Source organism: Acomys minous (assembly GCF_964271855.1).
Source record: "Acomys minous genome assembly, chromosome: 13".
In the NCBI taxonomy this organism is placed as follows: domain Eukaryota; kingdom Metazoa; phylum Chordata; class Mammalia; order Rodentia; family Muridae; genus Acomys; species Acomys minous.
The window spans coordinates 99,863,477-99,878,030 of NC_140495.1; the positions used below are offsets into that span (position 1 = coordinate 99,863,477).

Consider the following 14,554-nt stretch of genomic DNA (forward strand, 5'->3'; position numbering starts at 1 on the left):
GGGTCAACAAAGTTATTTAGGGAAGTGAAAACATGTGATGTTTTATCTCCCATAAACAATAGCTTCCACATTTCAGGAAGTATCTGGCCTTGGGCAAGGGGCTTACAGTCTAGAGACATTTTTGTTTCATTGATCTAATAGGCACAGTAATTAAAGCTTAAAACACAATGTTGGCTTTCATTTTATAAGGACCAATTCTCAGAATATAGTTAGAGATTGTACCGTTTTAATAATGTGACGGTTATAGGTTATTCTCCAATAATCATGGTTTTACTAGCACTGTCCAGAAGGCTGGAGTTCCCATATCATACACGAGTCAATTCCTCTTGAGCAGGTCTTAAGTCTAATTAGAAAGCTGTTGGTTACAGCCAAGGTATGTGTGGCACTATTGCATTATTAGGGTAATAGTGGCATGCTGGTCATTGTTACGGTTCCTAAGTGTCATAACTGAGCAGGACCATTGGTTGCCTTCCTCCTTTGGAAGTTTGCACGGTACCTTCTGGTACCATGAGAGCTAGTCCACAGGGAGGAGATTGAAAGTCAGATCCAGCTCAGAGTCCTCGGGGCTCTGTGTTTGATGTGTATGGTGTCTTCAGCAATAGGGACTTGTCGTCTACCTCTCAGGAAACAACCAAGAATAATAGCTGTAGGTGTCTATTTTATAAATATCTATTTTATTTCTTATTCCTCTACCTCGCTTCACTCCAACCCCTTACAATACCCCAATATCTAGTAGGAGAAAAACAAGGTTAGTAAGGAGAGGGGGCATAGTTTTCCTTAGCTACTTTCTGTTGGTTAGAGTTGTTAGGTTCCTTCGGGTAAGTCCATGTCTTGTTTCAAGATATCTCCAACTTCTCAAACTGCTACAACAGCAACCAAGAGCAGCAGTGGGAGATTATGAACACAGCTGAGCAAATATCCTTGTTGTATGGTGGAGCATCCTTCAGGTATACGCCAGGAGTGGCATAGCGGAGTCTTGAGGGAGAGCTGTTCCCAATTTTCTGAGAAAGCACCAGATGATTGCCAACTATTAGCCATAAAATATAGGATAACCATATTACAATCTACAGACCTAAAGGAGCTCTGTAACAAGGAAGACCCTAGGGAGGATGCTTAATTCTTATTCAGAAGGCAAATAGAACAGACAGTGGAAGCAGATGAAGAAAGGGAACAGGAGGATGCCTACCACAGTTTTCCTTAGAAAGACTCCACCCAGCGGGGGATCAAACAGAAGGGGAGTTTCACAGACAAACTTTGGGCAGAGCCCAGGGAGTTCTTTGGATGAGTGGGGGCATAGAAGGTCCTCAAGGGCACAGGATCTCCACAAGAAGACCAACAGAGCCAACAAATCTGGGCCCAAGGGGGCCAGTGGAGACTGATGCACCAAACAAGGACCATGCATGGAGGAGACCTAGGTCACCCACTCAGATGTAGCCAATAGGCAGCTCAGTCTCCAGAGCAGGGGCTGTCCCTGCCATGGACTCTACTGTTTGATCACTTCTCCCTGGTGGGCTGGTCTTACCATGCTACAGAGGAAGAGGATGCTGGCAGTACTGATGAACTTGATAGGCTGGCGTCAGTTGGTAGGGGAGAAGGGCTCTCCCTCTCTGAAGACTAGGGGAGCTGAATTGAGGGTAGGCTGAGGAGGGACGGAAGGTGAGACTGGGAGGAAACAAGGGAGGGGGCTCCAATTGGGATATAAAGTGAATACATTTATAAAAATTAAAATTTAAAAGGAAATTGCATCCTTCATTAAATTTTATCATATTCTTAGTATAGTTCCAAAATAGTACTCTGAGAGTTCTGTTTCTCAGTTTCTTTTTCTTTCTTTCTTTCTTTCTTTCTTTCTTTCTTTCTTTCTTTCTTTCTTCCTTTCTCTCTTTCTTTCTCTCTTTTTTCTTTTGTTTCTTCCTTCCTTCCTTCCATCTTTCCTTCCTTCCTTCGTTTTTTGACAGGGTTTCTCTATATAACTGCCTTGGCTGTCCTGAACATTTGTTTTGTAGACCATGCTGGCCTAGAACTAACAAAGATCCACCTGCCTCTGTCTCTGGAGTGCTGGGATTAAAGATGTCTGCCACCATGCCTGGCTGAAGAGTTCAGTTTCAATAATGTGTTTCACAATTTGTATTCATAGTGATTAGACATTTCAAAGCTTTCACCCGTGTCTTCAATCTAGACGTACACCTTTTTTTTTTCCTGAAGAGTTTGATTATTTACTGGTGCCACTGCTGTTCTTTCTAGCAAGCCACAATGAAGTTGTGTTAATTAATTTGCATAGAATAATGCAATGATATGATATTTTGAAAAATAATCCTCATATTCAGGAGCTTCCATTTGGCACAAGAGTAATAATGATCTAGAAATCTGGCTTCAATTTATTTTGCAGAGATGATTCTGTGCTTTTGGTAACTTTATTCTATGCCACAGGTGTGGTTCCGTTTCATGATCACTCAGGAAGGGTCACCAGGGTACTTTGAGCTGTAAGAAAAATTGCGCCTTTAAAAATTGAGTTCTAATTAGAATCTCTCTGAGCTTCAGAGTCCCTTTCCCAGGATGATGTCCACACATGGGCAGACAGCCTTCCAGAATATATTAATATCTAGATGTAAGAGCCACATTAAAAAAAAATATTACTCATCTTCTCAAAGAGGAAAGTGTACGAAGAAAACCATTCTACCAAATAAATTAAAGATAATTTGATGTTAAGAAGATAAACCTGAGTCTAATAAGTCTTCATGCAAAGTTTTATCTTTTCTGTTTGAACAACTGGCTTGCTTAATTAATGTGAAAATTACAAGGTAGATAAAAACCAAATGGGTCCACTAGAGGAAATTATATAATTATATCTCCTACACAGAGGTGTAAGCAGCAGTGGAGGCCAGTTATTAGGAGAAGACCTGTCCAACATGTCTAATGCCCTGTATTGGCTCTCCAAACTTGTTGTTCATTCTGTGAGCCTTTAATTTATTAGTTTATTTATTAATTTATTATTTATACAACGTCTCTCACTCCCTTGTGGATGCATACTCCATCCTGTAGAGTGGTAAACCTTATTGAAGGTGGTGAAATAAGCTAATGCAAGGTAAGTTAAAGTATATAAATGCAGCTTTATCGGGGCTAGTTCACTGCTGTCTGCATGTACAGAGAGTTGGGGGCAGGGAGGGAGAGAAAGATAGGAGAGGAAAGACAAAGATGGAGAGAGAGACAAGACAGAGAGAGAAGGAAAAGGGAGGAGGGGACCAAAGCACCAGGATTATATAGTGAAGAGGGTCTTAGAAAAGGGAAACCCTGCCCCTGGCCTTGTGAGTTCAGGAAAGAGGGCAAGGTATAGCAGCCACACCCTGCAGCAGGTAGAGACCTGCTTTGAGACCCTGGAGGTCTGGTCAGAGTTGTTGAGAAGGCATTTCAGCTGCTTGTGCGAGTCAGAAGCTCAGCATAGAAGGGCTTGTGAAAGCCAGTCCTCTCTTCTCCTCTATCTTTCCACCATGTGGGTCCCGGGGATTAAACTCTGGTGACTAGGATTGGGAGTGCTGCCAAGATTGGGGCAAGTTCCTTTGCCCACTGAGCTATTTTGCCAGCCCCCAAGGTGTCGGTCATGATGGTCCAAAACATGTTCATTGAAACTCATACTCAGCTACAGGGACAGCATCATGGAATGCATGGGGGAAATAATTCCACAAACTGCTGCGAACAGAGCGTTGACTGTAGCATTCCTTGCCAGACCCTTGAGAGTGCACTGGAAATGTGCTTGCTCAAAGACTGACTTCTTCTATCTAGTGTTGAATTAAATATATTTAGCCATCTTGAAATAATTTAGATGAATTCCAAGTCCCCATTGTGATCAAAACATACAATAAAGAAGCATGCAACTTTCCATATAAATGTCTAATAACTTAAGGAATACAGATGCACAAAGGAAAAGCAAGTTTATCCCATGAGGTCACAATGACACCTGCCCAAGGTGTGGCTCAGCCTTGTTCAGCTGCTGCAGCTTTCACACCCTGGAGACTAGAGTGATGTTTGCATAATGCTTTCTGCAGGGGGGTGGTGGTGGTAGTCCTTTCAACCAATGTAAGGTCATCTTGAGAAAGCTAGACTAATAGGAAGCTTGTGTTTTCATGGTGCTAGAGGAAGAAGAGATCCTGCACATGGGTAGTCAGTACCAAGTGCAGGTACTATATCCAACATTGATGGAAATCACATGAAAAAAAAGTGGAGCCACATTCTGTATCAGGAGTAATTTAACAACAAAAAAAAAATACACTATTTGTATAATGAGCAGATGATGGAATTAGTGAATTGTATTGGCAGAGGTTACAGTTAAGACACATCTTCACTGATGACCTCATCTGTGTGTTCTCCTTAAGTCTCCCACTCTCTTCCCTTCTAATCCTAAAGTCATTACGTTGGGAAACCTACTTCAACAGTGGTTCATCAGACTTTAAGCTGCTTCTGTACGTCTTCATCATGTAAACAGATGACAAGAACCTGCTCCAGTACATCCATTATTGAAAACACATCTTCCTTTATCTCTACTTTTCTGTAGTAAATGTACATGACAGTTTTGGGGGCTGTGGTCATTTGAAAACATGAATCAGATTGTCAGTGGGATAATTCGTACTTAGTACTGGGCAGCTAGCTCTTCCCAGTGGAGAGCTTGCGTCAGTTGTTACTATAGCACAACAGGAGGAGGTGCATGATCAACCTTAGCTTATGGCACACAGACACATAAACATAGACATACAGATACCCACACAGTCAGCCACATACCCAGACACACATACATACAGACAAACAGACATACAGACACAAAGAGACAGACACACAACTTTGAGTTAATTCCTCAATAAGATACCATAGAAAGCAAAAATATTACCTTGGGACTATACAAGATAGAGGAAGCAGAGGTAAATAAGACTACAGTCCTTTCACATCTGTAGCTTTAATAAAACACAAGAATAATTTACTGCATATGCATTCCGTTAAAGATGCTGGTAACTGTTTGGATATGTGCCATCCATTAAACCCACAGAGATATATTGAGCATGTCCTGCTCTTTAGACATCAGATACATACAGATGAACAAGTCTTCAGTTTTATAATAAAGCTTATTTTGATAACATGAAGTGAACAAATTGGAGTAATCTTGCCTTGTTCCTATAAGTCAATGGTTAGAAAGTTACACGCCTAATTTATTAGTCAGATACAGTAATGGTAGTATCCCTGAATAGAAAAACTACATTCCAGTTCAGTGTCACATGCTATAACTTAATAATGATGTTTAAGCAGGGAATGTGGCACTGAATATATGAGCAGGAAATAATTTTTAGCAAACTCCACGTTGAATGGCTGTCTATAAATTTAAAACGCACATGTATTGATCCTGACAGCTTTCAATCTAAGGGCTCATTTTCACAAAATAGTCTTTTCAGGCTGATTAACTATTTTGCAGGCTGCTGTCAATCACAGAGAAGCTGAGAGTCTCAGCTCCAGGTAGTGTCACTGTTTGAATTTCTGTGGTACTTTTTATCGGATTAGTGATTTCACCATATCCACCAAGAATAGTGAAATGATGAAGATGGGTTCGGGGTTCCTTTGATTCCATAGTAAGAACATCTCTATAAGAAAGATGCAATCCCCCCCTGGATGTATCTCAGCTCTACCTGAACTACATTGTTAGTCAAATTGCGGATGTTATCTTTCTTAGGCTTTAAATGGTTATAATATGGCTTGAATTGTTTAATAACCACAATGAAGGTGCCCTGAAATTAACAAAAAAAATACCTTGATGCTAAAGGCAGGCTATCTTATGAGCCAAAATGTCTTTAACTGAGAGGCCACTAAGAGACAGCATATAATGTAATTTGATAGGGTAAACACTCTGTGTGCTTTACCCCTGAATAAATACTTATTCTCAGAGTCCTTACCTTGTGGCTTTTTCTAGTAATGGAATGTGTGAGTGACAGACAGATCTAGGGGTGAGGCTTCCTTCACATTCTCACTGTAGCAAAGGCATTTGGCATAAAAGCCACATAGTACACACGGTTTGCCATCTGATTTCATGATATAGTCACACTACTCTATGTGACCTATGATTTTGTTTTCCTTGTTTAAACTCACGACACCAAAGCCTGTATATATCGTATGGGTGTCTATGCCTTTTCCATTCCATTCCAAATGTTTCCATAAAAATTGATCCACTCACCACTACAGTACAGACCCCAACTTAGAATCCTCCTTACGAGGATAAGTGATTCCTTCATGTTTAGGCCATTGATTTATTATTGTTTGAGCTAGATTTAAAAGTGTTTATTTCCTTTTAAAGTATGTGTGTGCATGTTTGTGTCTGCCTATGTGCGTGTGCAACTTGGTGTAGATGTCTGTAGAGGGGCAGAGACAGGTGGGATCTGGGAATTCACTGGCTGTGAAGCCTGGCTGGACTTGTAGCTCAGTGAGAGACCTGGCCTCAAGGCAATAAGACAGAGGCTGATGAATAAGGACAGCAAATGCTCTCTGCTCTGGCCTCTTAAGTTTAAGTTCATGGGCATGTGTATCTTATTCCTCATGTGCATCTCTCTCTCTCTCTGTCTCTGTCTCTGTCTCTCTCTCTCTCTCTCTCTCTTTCTTTCTCTCTCTCTCTCTCTCTGTGTCTCTCTCTCTCTCTCTGTCTCTGTCTCTCTCTGTCTCTCTGTCTCTGTCTCTGTCTCTGTCTCTGTCTCTCTCTCTCTCTCTCTCTCTCTCTCTCTCTCTCTCTCTCTCTCTCTCTCTCTCTCCTCACACACACACACACACACACACACACACACACACACACAAAACCACTTAATAAATCATACTCAATTCAGAAAGTGAGTTGCACACAAAGTTGAAATAACCAATTGGATTGACTTACTAAATGATGTCAGACAGAGTTAAAATTTAAGTTAAGTTGCTTGTAGCTCAAATTCCCATTTATTCTTTGACTTAGAATGTAAAACATGATACTGCACCTTACTAAATGTGACTACAATTAATTGTTCAGAATTAGTTGATAATTCACACACTTTAGTGTGACATATAGTAATGGCAACAAGTGGATATACTAGGTTCAAGACAAAATTAACCAAAGCTATTTATTTAAAGTAAATATTATTTTAACTTAACTTTCACAGCCATGTTTTATTATACCATAACACTATTAATTTATTTTTAAAAGTATAGACTTTATTGTGTTCCCATAGGTTAGAGAATAAATATTTAAAATACTATGTATTAATTATACTTGAATTGATTGATTAAAAACTTCAAGTCCTCACTGAAAATTTAGAGACTTTGCATAAGGAACGGTAAGGAGAAAATAAGTGTTTCTATGTGACAGTACTTTTTTTTTTTTTTTTACCACATTGGCAGTTGTGACTTCAGATTAAAATGTCTTTAACTGTTTTCAAAATATTGCTGCCAAATAAAATCCAAAGCTGACATGAGCCACACCATAGAAGACATGTCTCTGTTATTTCCATCTCAGTACTGGGGACTTAGTCTTCTTCTATATCAGAGGAGGTTTGTATTTTGTAAGTTGCATTTTGATAACTAGAAATTTATTGGCTACAAGGGTCCTGTTATGAAGATGATATCATCTTCATGGTCCGGAATTAACTGCTCTTATCCGGGAGATAACTGTGTGTTGTCAAAACCCCACTGCAGGTTTCACTTTGCAAGTTGAACAGTGAAGACATTGTACACATCTGGGTACCCACCAAGGAGTATGGACATGTGTGGTACAGGAAAACGATGTGCCAACATCGGTCCTCTGAGGGACCTTGAAGTCCTGGTACTTGGATCTAGCATGTTGCTATTGTGGCCTAGAAAGTACCTTGTCTGTTCAAACACCCATAGTGAGACTTGATATCTATAAGCTACAGGGAAGGCTTGTAGATCGTAGATTTAGTTTATCATGGGCCATAGCACACTGTGCGAATCTGCAAATTCAGCCAGCTCTGATTCACGAATGATGCAGTCACTGGTTTGGCAGTATTGCTGAGGTTAGAGGTACACCTGCCTACAGTCTTGAGCATGGACCTTGAGGCAAACCACTGTCCCAGTACCATCCTTACTTACAGGGTTCTGAGACTATCCTATCTACCCGAGGACACAGTTCACACACACTGCTCACAGGTCTGCTTTTATAGACTCCTGTGCTGAACATCAGCAGCCATACAATCTGGCTGCAGACTCTAGAATATAATTTTCTTAGTCTGAGGAATGGTTAACAGGAAGTATAGTCCTGTCAGAACCAGCTTTTAAATCTAAAGAAGATAACTGGTCCTCCAGACACAGATTCCACTGTGATGCTGCATGGAACATGACTAGAGGACCATTTCATAGATAGAGAGACATTAACTCAGAACCAACTTCTTAATGAAGCTCAATAAACCCCCAAAAAATGACTGAAATGGAGCTAAAATTTTTTCTAACAAAACGAAGCTTAACAAAGAAAAAAGCATAAGCCTTTTAGAGTCAAAGGTTTAAAGACATTATTATATACTACAGAATGAAATATCATGTTATTTGAGATACTCATGGATGAAAAAGCTCACACCATCCTGCAGAATTTTCTAGAATTCTAGAAATTCAGCCCTGTGCCTGTTGAAGGTTTGTTCTCAGAAGATGTTCTGAGACATATGTCATTGAGTTATTTCATCACCAATGGGCACATGCAGCAGTTGTCCTTTCTACCAGCTAAGACAGTCACAACACAACTGAATTCTGAACACAGAGCCATTGAGTTGGGTCTTGTTGCCCTTGTCTCTATATCATTTGAGTGTCAAAAGTATCACTCAGCAGCACATGCCTATGCTATGAACCATTACTACCATAATAATTTTTTTACAAATATGGCTAATGGAATTTTTTAATGCAATTGCTACTCTGATTTGCATTTTCAAATAAATTAAAGATAGATACTGCCTTTAACCTCTCTTCTTTACCATATGGAAATTTGTATAAGTTTCAGATATTACTTTCCCTTCAGAAAAAGGGCTTGTGATTCATTCCTCACATTATGGTTTGATTAAATAGGTTTATAGAGTATGAATAACATAGGTAATGTTATATGTACTTAAAATTCCCATAGTCAACAAGCGATTCCAGAAAGAACATTGTGTAGCATACACTTAGGATTAATTAACAAAAACTGGTTGCTTGACTTTTACAGTAAGAGCTTTTTATAACCACCTCATGTCTTCATTTCTACACATATCTCATCCTTAACACCTAAGAACTATGACTTTATCCTTAAACTATTGTAACTTTATTCTTAAAGGTGTTTTTTCCCCAAGGGCTTGTGGTTAGCACATATAAGTTGGGGTTGACTTGTGTGCTACTTTTCTCAATGTAACCCAGTCAGACAGATCTTATCTGTTTTTATATCAACAAAGTTAAGCAGATCTGGGCAATTAATGTGGCTTTAATTGGCATTGTTTTCATGTGTCAAGACCTTCATTTTCCTTTGTGAATGGGTAAGATGGGTAAGCACCCAACAGGATGAAAAACTCTCAGGAAGAACTTTCCATGCCGCCTGCTCTGGTCTTCTTATTCATAACTGACTTAAATGAGGGTATAATCTACTCTTGGGAATTATCAGGCCTGTAATTCTTTCTTCTTATTCCATTGCCTTGAGAATTATTGTGTAGGTATTTTAAGGGATATTAGGGTCACCTTACAAATGTATCTTTAGTATGCTGGAGATAATACCAATGTTTGGTCCAAGACTTTTCTTAGAGAAGCAAGGGCTCCTAAGGGGTAGCAATCTACCCTGACACCTCAAGTCACAGCAGGACTAAGTCCATTCTCTCCCACTGAGGCCAGACAAGGCAACCCAGAAAGGGGAAATGGATCCAAAGGCAGGCAACAGAGTCAGAGGTAGTCCTTACTCCCATTGTTAGGGGACCCACATGATGACCAAGCTGCACATCTTTTACATTTATGTAGGTGTCTAGTTCTGGCTCACGCAAGCTCTTTGCTTGGTGGCTCAGTCTCTGTGATGCCCCATGAGCTCACGTTAGTAGACTCTGCAGGCCCTTTTGTGGTGTCCTTGACCCCTCTATCTCCCTGTTGTACTTCCTCCCACTCTTCTACCAAACTGCTGAGCTCTGCCTATTGTGTATGTGAGTCTCTGCATCTGTTTCTTCAGCTGCAGGATGAAGCTTCTCAGGAGACAGTTACACTAGTCTCCTGTCTGCAAGCATTGCAGAATACCATTAATAGTGTTGGCAGGGGTTGACACTCTCCTATGGGGGAGGGTCTCAAGTCAGGCCAGTCACTGATTTGCCATTTCTTCAATCTCTTCTTCATCTTTACCCCTACACTTCTTATAGACAAGACACATTTTTGGGTCCAAGGTTTTGTGGGTTGGTTGGTGTCCCTCTCTCTGTACTGGAAGTCCTAAGTGGCTAGAGGAGGTGGCAAATTCAGGCTCCATATACCCGACTTCTAGCTGAGGAGAGATTTCTGTTTGCCATCCACAGTTCTCTCCTTCCTATTGAGTGGTGTGCCATGTTAACCATCTTCTTGCTGTCTAGGTGGTGGAAAATTTAGGTATCAGAAATACAAAGCTGAAATAAACATCTGTATGTAGATTCTTTTGGTGAGACTTTGGTTTGCATTCTATAGGCTAAATTCCCTGGCGTATAGTTTCTAGAAATGCCCGATGATGGCAAGCTTAGCTTAATGACAATCATCATATCATTTCCTATAAAACAGATGTGCCATTCTGTGTTCCTGCAGACAATATGTGAGTGATCCTGTCCCGCCCCGGGTTTTACGCTGTCATTACTTTTCATTAATTTAAACCATTCTGATAAATGTGTCATGATCTGTCTTTATAGGCTTCATTTAGAGTTCTCTGGTGGGTAATGAAGTTACACTCTTTTCATGTGTGGAATTTTTTTTTTCATCCGCTTGTCTTCCATGATGAAATGTCTTTTTATGTTTTGACACATTTTTTTCCAGTTGGATTTTTCCTCCCTTTTTCATTTGGAGTTCAAGGTGTCTTTATACCACTCACATATACCTCATTTACATAAAATAAAAGCTGATCTTGGGAGAACTTCAAAGATTTGTTAAATTTATTTTTTAATACTAATGGTCAGGAGAGCAGGGGTGTTGTGAATAAACAACCCTATAAATAAAACTTGACTGCACCCGTGAGAACAGGCGTGAGATGATCATGACTGTTGCTCTGCTTTATCTGAATTTTTTTTTTAGTCTATTTATTTTCCCTCCCCACCCACTTCCCATACCTGAAGCTTTAGCTCTGTGCGTTGTTTTTAGTCTGATGTATATAAGAAGGAACTGGGTGTGAAACTGAATGCTGGGTTCTGTGCATAACTTTGGGGCCTATTGACTTCAGATTATTGGAGTTACATAAAATGCAACTATGGAGATTTTAGTCCATATATAATAAAAAGCATTTGGATCATAAGATAATAAATATTTACCCAGGCATGGTGGTGCATCGAGACCCTGTGACAGGACCGATGTGAGCTGTAGGCTATTTTATGTTACAGAATGAGACTCTCTGTCTTTGCTTCCCCCCACCCCCCAAAGATAATATAATTTATCAGTACTCAAATGTTGAAAATACCTATACTTTATTAATTTATAGCCGTCTTTCTTGAAGGTTAAACAATAGCAAAAGCGATGAACATTGACTAATTTACAAGTAAAATGTCACTTGGAAGAACTTGCTTGCTGTAGAGGACTAAGCCGATATCATGAATTTTGACCTTGATCTTACCGTTAAGATCCCATTAAGATACTTTCCCAGGCTCTTATTTATATGCATAATCCCATTAAGATCCTCTCCTCTGTTCTTTAGCTAATTTCGCTTCATTCTCATAATATTTCTATATAACTTTCATCTGTCTTCTCAGGATTTGATTTGTTCTTCTGAGGTGAGCTCACTGAGCCAGCCACCACCAACTTTTTAGTACCCTTTAAATCTAAGTTTTTATAGTTGGCTGCAATTTATATAAAGTCTCTTATTAGCTGATACGAGATTAGAGGGGCAGCAGCTGTTGAGATGCACAGCCCACGTGACTGCATTTACACAAAAGTCTGAAGCCGTTATTTCCCAGAATGGACGATCTGTCTCCTCGCTGTATTAAATTTTGCCTTTACCTTCTGGCCACATAGCACTAAATATCAAATATTATGAATCCCAAGGCATCTGGTCAGATATTCCTATAAAAGAACAACTGCCTCTGACCCTTCTACTCTCTAACAGATTTTAAAATTTATAGAGAAGAGTGGGGCAATAAAAGTAGCAGCCGTGTGATTTGCAGAGACAGGGAAGTTTTTGGGGAGAAGCGTGAACTGCACGTTCCTTGTTCAGCATCCAGCGGAGTGGCATGTGGATGGCAATGGGCAAAAGGCCACTGGTTGAAGCCATGTTTCTTGTTTTTTTTCTGCCTAAAATTTGCTATTGATTGATTGTTGGATGGTTAAAGAAATACGTGTAAATCAGTGGCTACCGGGTGTAAGTGATCAAAAAGTCTGGACGCTGACATAGGTGGATTGTGTATAGCTCAAGGTTTGAAGTTAGCTCTCGGTGTAGAGTGTCTCTTCTTTGATTCTAACAAACAACCAGAATAGATGTGTTTCTGATAATTCCGTTTGAAAGGAAGACTTGGAAAAGCTTGATAAGGTCTACTTTATGAAATCTAGCACATAAGCACACTCTGTGGATTGCCTGAGACATGGCTACACTGACATACATGGAGTCCTTTGGTCTAAATGCTGCTGTTGCTGTTTTCTTTCTTTCTTTCTTTCTTTCTTTCTTTCTTTCTTTCTTTCTTTCTTTCTTTTAAAAATCAGGTCTTAAATATTCAAGTCTGAGACATTGTTTGCACCCCTAAAGTTTTAGTGTATGTAGGCTAGTTGTTTCTATATGAAGTTGAGGACAAATTTTAACTCTGAACTCTAGAAGCAATTATTAATTAATACAAGTATAAATATGCTGAATCTTTAATTATTAATGTTAGTAGCGTTAATTATTCTGTAGAAAATTTAGTTTAATAGAAGATGTCTGTGTTCTGGAAACTGCTTCTACATTCAGCCCTCTGAACTTATTTTTTTTTTACATGTGTATATAGCATACTTAACCTTGCACAAATTTATAGTCAAGAAACACATGTAGTTGCCTTTCAGATAACAGAATATGTCTCAAAGGTAGGACACCACACACAATCTCATCACTCCTGTAGTTTGTTAAGGGTAGTTTTAGCAAGGAATCTAAGACCATCAGCAAGCTTCTTTTGTATCCTGTTTTGCTACAATGTATCCATTTAACTCTAGACAATCTTTTACCTTTGAGGATTGTATGGCATCCTGTGCTGGCCGCTGGACTTCAACCAATGTTTCAGACTTTGTAATCTTTCTTCACCCAAAGTCAACACACAGTACAGACCCACAGATAGTATGACTCTGCTTTTGAACAAATGAGAAGGGCAAATATAACCTTGATAATGAAATAGATTCATTTCACCAGTGAAACTCCCCGCCCCGAAAGATAGTAGAGGATTCCAGAGAGACCAACCCAACCTTTGAGAACCCTTGATTAAAAAGGTGTGTGTTAAAGTTTTGTGTCAGTACCATGACCTGTGAACATTCCAAAGTTTACATGTGAAAAATAGACTTGGGACATGATCTAGCCAATGGACAGGACATTCTCCACAGTTGAGTGGAGAGTGACGTATGACTTTCACACGTACTCTGGTGCCCCATATTTGACCACGTCCCCTGGATGAGGAGACCTAGTGGCACTCAGAGAAAGGATAGCAGGCTACCAAGAAGAGACTTCATACCCTATGAGCATATAAAGGGGGAGGAAGTCCCCCTCAGTCATAGTCATAGGGGAGGGGAGTAAGGGGAAAATGGGAGGGAGGGAGGAATGGGAGGATACAAGGGATGGGATAACCATTAAGATGTAATAAGAATAAATTAATAAAATAAAATTAAAAAAAAGAAAAATAGACTTGATACAGAGGGCAGACAAACTCCAGAACTGGAGCTTCCCAGTACAGTTCCCTCACCGTGATGTATTTTCAGAATCAATTGAAACAGAGCTAATAAGCATTATTTTAATTGCCTTTTCTGCTGGACTGGTTTAAAAGGGATAATCTCAGTGTTAGATGAGTGAAACTGAGGACTGAAGAGTCTATTATTTATTTTTGTATCTAGTTTAAAATAAAAGTTCTCAATAGTAATAAGATAGTTATTCATTGTTAAATCCATCACACATATTCTAAGACCAAATAATCAATCCGTTTTTTCCCCTTAAGATCCATCTGTTTGAGGGGTTCAGTGGAAGAGTGAGTGTTTATTCTCAAACATTCTGATTCATTCCTTTTAGGTCTTAATGTCTGTAATACAATATAGTGTTGGGTTGATCTCCAACTGGAACAAAATATGTGCATGCAAAAAGATGATGCAATCATTAGCAGAAGGATAGATGACCAAGATCAAGGTTACCTGCAAAGCAGAGCAAAGTTACATTTTGTCACCAGGGTAAGCT

The 14,554-nt window shown here is 39.6% G+C and overlaps 1 protein-coding gene across 1 annotated transcript in view; it reads left to right on the forward strand.

Moving 5' to 3' along the window:
* The window catches only part of PCDH15 (protocadherin related 15), a gene marked incomplete at its 3' end in the record, with an annotated part of 1,334,501 nt that overhangs the window by 61,484 nt on the left and 1,258,463 nt on the right, over positions 1-14,554 (forward strand). The window lies entirely within an intron of this gene.